Here is a 6,660-nt window from a genome sequence, read left to right on the forward strand (position 1 = left end):
GACATATTTGTGAATGATGATTGGGTTTGATAATTCTCAATTGAATACGTAGTAAATTGTCCTTCCAGCGTACTTGTGATTTCCTTTGTTCGTGGACATTTTGAGGTTGTAAACAATAGAAGACAAACACTAGGAATGTATTCCCCCTTGCTTCTAACTCTGCAAAATTCTCATATTCAACTCACCTATCCCACTGCTCTTCATGTAACGTCTGATAAGCTATGTATTATCAACCATCTTGTGAATGTGTTGATAAATCTCATCCTTCACCTAGTCTTTGACCCCAATACAACTATCACTTTTTGGGTCTCAAGCTGATGAGATGAGGGTTGATAGTGTTAAATCACTATCATAACCTCCCTTTCCCAATCTTGAATTCCTTTGTGAGGATGATCTCGAATACAGGCAATTCTCAAGTTTCTGTAGTAGCTTGCGATGTAATTATTATAAAGAAGATTACAATACGTTCAGTTATAGTAAAATAGATTAATCTCCCACATTTCTTACGATGTTATTCCATCAGGGTTCTGACAACCCTGGTCAAGGAAATTTGTCTCTCATGCTTATGAAATAATCCATGAAAATCAATAAAGAAGACATGTAATTAGTTGCACAATAATAAAAAGTAAAATCCAAAATCTCTAATTGAATACGAAACCAAGAACACAAAGACAAAAGTCAAAGTATGCCTAAAAAGTCTCAAAAGTATGTAACATAATAATGCAATAACCCTGGGATATTTATAGTATCTCATAATAATAAGGAAATCCTAGTTAAAACAAAATATAAAAACTTTTTCGGCAGTGGTTATGCCTCTCGAAACAAGTCTTTATGTCTGGTTACGACTCATTGCTTGTTGTTGTAGCTCTCTTTAAGACTCAATGGTTATGACTTGTAATGTCACCATAGGAGTCATATGCTGCTAGTATTTTCACTCCAATAGCTTTTCAAACTTCAAGGTTCTTATGATGAACTAAACTAGGGTCTGGCCATAACGGGTATCTCAAGTCCCATATGGACCAAAGATCACCTCTATACATAACCAAACTAAATAAAACATCCCCCAAGGTTGAATGAATTTTGAATATATAACAAGGTAGCATACAATAAGCTTAAGGAAATTCAAAACATGTCTATAACCGACGACCGGAGACTGACCAAACAACCAACTAATAACACCCAATATCCACAATAATTCAAACAAAGCCTTATAAACAAAAAACCAAAACCAGTCTTGATCGGGATAAGTCTCCGACTCTAACAAATGAAAATGACAATGTTAATGATAAAGAAAATTATCAATTCAATTTTAAGAGTGGAAATAGATGAAATGCCTAAGCTTTCTGGAGAATAAAAGCTTACTACTTCACCATAATGAACTGATGAACTAAGCCAATCCACCTAACTCTTCGCAGAAAAAGTACACTTATCTTTGTACCCTGCATCTCATGAGAATAAAACTCAGGGATAAGGATAATATAATAACATGATTAACAGTTTCAAATCATTCAAATCCAATGCACATAATCAAATGCATATATATATTTATGTCACATGCCGGCATAAGGAATAAGGCTTAACATGCACTTTAAAATTTTAGACTGGATTATGCAGCTCAACCGCCATAATATACGAAAGCATCCATGGGCTATATGGGCCCAGCTCTCCCCCAGCTAGTAGGATCCCAGTGTGTGTGGCCACATAAACCAGAGGGTAAACATATCCACTATGAGGTAACAGAACTATCGAATGATGTAATATAATATGGGAGACTCGAACCTCCCAATCATATGGTAATAATAATAAGGGAGATTTAAACAACCGATCATATAGACCCTCACGTCGGTAACTGCAGTTTCTAATATTGGTCTCTCGGACCTTCACTTTCACGACTCAGCTATACAATCCTCATTAAAGACCAATTAAAATAAGTATCACATATTCCCATTCATTGAATCATACTACACATTAAGGCATACATTGTTGTTAGCATCATACCAACTACACTTGCAAGGTACAACAACATGCCAAAAATAATATCATCACTTGGTTTAATTATCCAATAAATCATGAAAACATGAATCCAGAAGGTTCAATTCAAAATCATTATGCCTAAGTAGCTTTTCATACTATGAAAGGCATCAAGAGTAGTTCAACATGCATACTTTCCATATTTAAAATCAAGTTCACCATATGGGGTTAAGGTCATAACCTCTTCAAAAGTCACAAGTTTGGCAAATATCACAATTCCCTAGTTCACTCACCATACTCATGCACCCACAAGTTAAAAACCACAATTAAAGCATGAATAATCATATGTAAATCATAGGGAAAACATTGTTCAATCAATAAGAATTAAAAACCCTCAACCCTTATTTTAAAACCAACATAAATATGTAATGCCCCGTAGCATTCTTGAATTAATATCTTGCTTGTTAGCATGCTTAAAGAGTTGACTATCTAAAAATTTTCTAAGTGTTGAGATGACTTAGCCTTATTTTAAGCTCCTAAACTTTAATAGTTTCTATATTGATCATTTTAGCCTTGAGACGTGGGTTTTTAAGTTGATTCATATTCAGGAGTGTAAAGGGGTTGTCCCAAAAAAGTTTCAAATTTTTTGGACAATGTTTGAGATGCGCATGTGTGAGCAAGATAGTGGCTCAACGCGATATCGATTCGCTGTATTAGTAATTGCATTAGAGAAACCAGTGGCTAGACATGATCTCAATGCGTCACATTGCCAATCACGTCGGTTGCCCAATTTGTGATTTTAAATTCCATCTTTGGGGAGGGAATTTTAGTCTTTTCCCTCATCATATCTCAGCCATAACACGAAATTAAAATGTCTTTAGGGCATCTTATGCCCAAAACTACTCAAATTCCTTCAACACAAAACCCTAACTTCCCTATAAATCAAGAATTCATTTTTTAAGTCAAGATTTTCAAGAAAAGAGTCAAGTCTAGGGTTCCACTCTTCGAACCAATTAATCTAAGGTACGCGCTTTCCTAAACTATATGGGCATGGTGAAATTATTTTATTAAGCTTTAAATTTTAGAAACCATATATTTATGAAGGGTTTTGAGAATAATTTAAAGAATATACATTATGAATCATCCTCAATGATATAATGATTTGGCATTGAGGCCTTCTCTTGAATCTTAACTATGAATTGATAGCATGAATAATGAATTTTCCTCTCTCATTGTGTTATTTCTTGATTTTTACAAGTTATGGGTTACTCAATTGCATGTCTTAAAGCATGAACCAAGAGTTTGACAATCATTTATGAACTTGATGTTGGTTGTGAATTGAAGAGAGGGATATTTCTTGTTTTGTAAATTCTATATATGTGATAATTGAAAGAATTGCATGATTTTTGTGAGAAGTTGACCACCACACATGTTTATGAATTAAAAGAAAGAATCTTTACATAAGTTATCATGTATGTTGAAATACAAATCCTTTTGTACTGTTTGAATGAGTGGATGGTCCAAACATTATGTTTTGAATAAAAGAATTGTAATATGATATTTTATGGCTTAGAGATATGAATTTCAAGTCCTGGTATGACGATACCAAAATAGATAATGTCATAACAGACTCCGAATAGAATAGAAATCATATTTTATTTAGATTTTTAGAATTTGAGTTCTAAAATATGCATGCTCAGAAGAGGTTAAAATTGGCTTAAGAGATGTTAGGTGGTTACCCGAAGAAGGCACGAGCTCAAATAACTTATTGCTCAAAATTATGTTTTACCGATACAGGTTATTGTGTCCCCAAGAGGGATTATAAGCTGGCCTAGTGCCCTATGGCATAACAGAATTAGAAACTCCAACTCTTGCGGAAAACTTAGGTTGAGGCTTAGACGCCGAGTTAAGGGAGAACTCCATATAGCCCATGGGGTCATAGAATTGTAGGGTGTACCACCTAACTCAGAAGTAATACAAAGAATGGAACTGCATTGACAAGAATGTTTTGAGATTATTAGAGATTGCCCATGTATTTTAAATTATATCATGCGTAATGTTTCATGACTTGCTCTCACCTATTTTATATATATAAATACATTATTTTAGATTGCTCTGCGTACCAGTACGTTTGTATTGACCCCCTATATTTTAGGGTCTGAGGCTCAGTCCAGAGGTCCCGCTAAGCCGTAGATCTATCAAACAGAAGAGTGTAGGTGGAACTGGTAGACATTGGGTATCATGGAATTCTATGTGTCTTTCAGAAGCTGAAGGAGGATTGAGTTTTAGAAAATTACAGGATGTATCAACAGCCCTCTTCTGTTAGTTGTGGTGGAATTTTAGAACTCAGAAGTCTATATAGAGTACTTATAGGATAAACAAGTATTGTAGAAAGATCATCCAAAGAAAGTTGAATGGAAAGCCGGTGGAGGTTCTCAAGTATGGAAAAAGATGCTACAAGTAAGGGAGTTAATAGATCATCTTATCATTTGGCAAGTCAGAAGAGGGGATGTTCACTTATGGTATGATAATTAGAGTGGTTTAAGAGATTTGTATACTATCATTAAGGAGAGTTATGAATGGGATGAAAGATACCAATGGGTGAAGACCATAATGATTAATGATAGGTGGAATGAAGAAAAACTAAGGAGCATTTTTGTAGAGGATATAGTAGCACATGTGATGAGAAAAGTTAAAATAGGGTTATTTAATGACAAAGATAAGAAAATTTGGATCTTGGAGGCTAGAGGTAATTTCACAATCAAATCTGCATGGAACAATGTAAGGCAGAGGAGAGAATCTAATGAATTCTATAAGCAATTATGGATAAAAAGGATGCCCTTCAAAATTATGTTCTTTATGTGGAGGATGTAGAAAGGAAGGATTGCTATAGATGATACAATAAGAATATGGGAGGTGCAAGGTCCTTCCAAGTGTTGGTGTTGTCAAAACCCAGCACAAGAGACCATTGCACATGTGCTACTAAGATCATTTTCAGCTAACAGGACTTGGTCCTATTTTTCTTCTTTTGTAGGAATAAATATACAAGGAAGGAGCTTAAGAGAGACATTATATGCTTGGTGGACTGCGCAGGTTAAATCAAGTGAGAAGGCATATTTCAGAGTCATACCAGCAATTATTATGTAGGAACTATGGAGGAGAAGAAACAGCAGAAAACATGAAGGGAAGAAAGTCAGTGTGCATAGGTTGATCTTTGATGTTACAAGACACTTAAGGATGCTTCTTAAAGTGAGGAAATCATTAATGGATTTTTCTACAGAATGGCCAGTTATATTACATCAACTAAGTCAGTTAAAACCTAGAGTTACAACTAAAATTATACTTTGGGAATTACCAGATCATGGTTGGTGTAAATATAACATAGATGGTACATCTAAGGGGAATCCAAAGAATAAATCATGGGTATTTTGCTTAAGGGATGATAATGGAGACTTAATGCTTACAGAGGGAGAAATCATGGAAGATACAGATAACATGTTAGAAAAAGCAGAAGCTATTAAACAAGAAGCACAACATTGTAGTCAGTCAAAACAAGAAAAGGTTATCATAGAGACAGATTCACTGGCTATGCAAAAGTTCTTAACTCAACAATGGGAATTACCATGGATGCTAACAGATATAGTGAACATGGTAAGGATTCTACTACAGTACAAGCTGGTACAAATTACTCACATATACAGAGAAGGCAATCAAGTAGTTGATTACTTAGCTAATTTAGCATTTGAAAAGAAGCACTTCATATTTACAGCTTTCAACCAGTTACCAAGTGCAGGAAGAAAGTTACTGAACACTGACAAGCAATAATTTCCATACTTGAGACTAAAAGTTGCAACATTCTAACAGGGCTGGAAAGTCTACAGCAAATATTTTCACTAACATCTTATATACAAACAGAGGTGAACAAAAAAATAAAAATGCTATGCCTATTTACATCAGCGAACAAAAAGGGAATCTTAGTATATCAAGGGTCACCAAGTCAGTTCGAATGCAAGTAGCTGAATTTCTTATTCTTCTTCAACTATCAACGGGTCTAAGCTTCCCATTATCTCCATCCCAGCTATAGCTAAAAGTGAAGAAATAATAGAGAGACAAGATCTGAGGTAAATCTGAGTACAAATGCTCAGGCCAAGGGACTTACAAGAAGAAAGAAATAAGCCTCAGAAGACAAGACCCTTTTTAAGCACTAAAAACCACGGAAAGACTACTGAAGATTTCACCTGAAGAAAGCAAAGGTCGGATTATGAAGTGTACAAGAAGAAATGAAGAAACTTACTTACTCATACAAGCTGGAAGCATCCAAAATGAGTAGCAAATGAAGGGAATTGATCAACCAGAGCTGAAGAAGAACAAATCGTAGGTTGAGAAAGATAGCCATGGAGAAAGAGGCAATGAAAGAGAGAGATGATGAATTTAGAAACCCTACTCCTTCTTAAAGGAGTAGAGTAGAGCAGTTCAATCATTTGGGCCAGGCCTTTTCTTTTTGTTAATTGGGTCATTATTTTGGGTTAGATATTTTTTAAGCTTACAATTCCCATTCATGTATTAAAACTTTATTTATGATGATCAATAAAAAAAAATTAAACCAAAAAAAAGTGTAGTTGGTGAGCCTTCTTTATTTCGGGAGGCTTGTTTTTGGAACATCGTTATTTCATTTTGGCTTTAGGTCCG

General features: G+C 34.9%; 1 long non-coding RNA gene across 2 annotated transcripts in view; it reads right to left on the bottom strand.

Moving 5' to 3' along the window:
* The window catches only part of LOC124885612, a 19,190-nt gene extending 12,757 nt beyond the window's left edge, over positions 1-6,433 (bottom strand). Inside the window, exons 1-2 of one of the 2 annotated variants that reach the window (XR_007042905.1) lie at positions 6,131-6,433; positions 1,363-1,439 (exon numbers count right to left, since the gene is read on the bottom strand). This is a non-coding gene — a long non-coding RNA (uncharacterized LOC124885612). The remainder of the gene's footprint in view (positions 1-1,362; positions 1,440-6,130) is intronic. The other variant, XR_007042903.1, reaches the window with a different exon arrangement.
* Between the last annotated feature and the right edge of the window lie 227 nt (positions 6,434-6,660).

This window comes from Capsicum annuum, chromosome 7 (genome assembly GCF_002878395.1).
Source record: "Capsicum annuum cultivar UCD-10X-F1 chromosome 7, UCD10Xv1.1, whole genome shotgun sequence".
Classification (NCBI taxonomy): domain Eukaryota; kingdom Viridiplantae; phylum Streptophyta; class Magnoliopsida; order Solanales; family Solanaceae; genus Capsicum; species Capsicum annuum.